This window comes from Henckelia pumila, chromosome 2 (genome assembly GCF_033568475.1).
Source record: "Henckelia pumila isolate YLH828 chromosome 2, ASM3356847v2, whole genome shotgun sequence".
NCBI lineage: Eukaryota > Viridiplantae > Streptophyta > Magnoliopsida > Lamiales > Gesneriaceae > Henckelia > Henckelia pumila.
The window spans coordinates 25,975,516-25,976,212 of NC_133121.1; the positions used below are offsets into that span (position 1 = coordinate 25,975,516).

At 38.5% G+C, this 697-nt stretch overlaps 1 non-coding gene across 1 annotated transcript; it reads right to left on the minus strand.

The window, feature by feature from the left end:
- Positions 1-215: 215 nt before the first annotated feature.
- LOC140885946 (small nucleolar RNA R71) lies at positions 216-321 on the minus strand. Its single transcript, XR_012151357.1, has one exon. It is a non-coding gene; the product is annotated as a small nucleolar RNA R71 (small nucleolar RNA).
- Positions 322-697: the final 376 nt, after the last annotated feature.

Genomic DNA, 697 nt, shown 5'->3' on the forward strand with positions numbered 1-697 from the left:
CCCAATTACATCTTAGAACTTTCTTAAAAATTGCTGATACGGTAAAGATGAATGGTGTTCCTAAAAATATTATTCGTTTATGTTTGTTTTCGTTCTCTCTCAGGGACCAAGCGAGGATTTGACTGAAATCACTGCCGCTAAGAAGCATCACTACTTGGGAGGACATGACAGTCAAGTTTTTTTTTTTATATAGTTTCCACCTGATAAGTCTATCTAGTTGAAGATCGAGATAATCACTTTTCGGCAGATAGATTCTGAACAATTATATGAAGCATGGGAAAGATATAAAGATTTGTTGAAACATTGTCCTAACCATAATATTGCAGATTGAGAGAAAATCAAGCTTTTATACGATGGGTTGAACATGCCTACGAGGATGTCAGTGGACTCTGCGGCTGGAGGAATCATTTTTTTCTAAAGATCCAATTCAGGTCTATGATATGCTGGAACAAATGACCATCAATAGTTTTCAATGGCCGTCTGAACGTATGGGAGTTAAAAATCTGTATATGCAGTGGATCCTCTCACCTCTATATTTGCTCAGTTATCTGATTTAACTACACAGGTGGCTGCATTGGACCAAGTGAGTGTGGCAGATTCAGCAAGTGTGTCAATAGCCATCGATGAGTCGCAACCTCCTGAACAAGCTCAATACATCAATCAAAGAGGTTATGGAGGCTATCGAGATAACCCTATT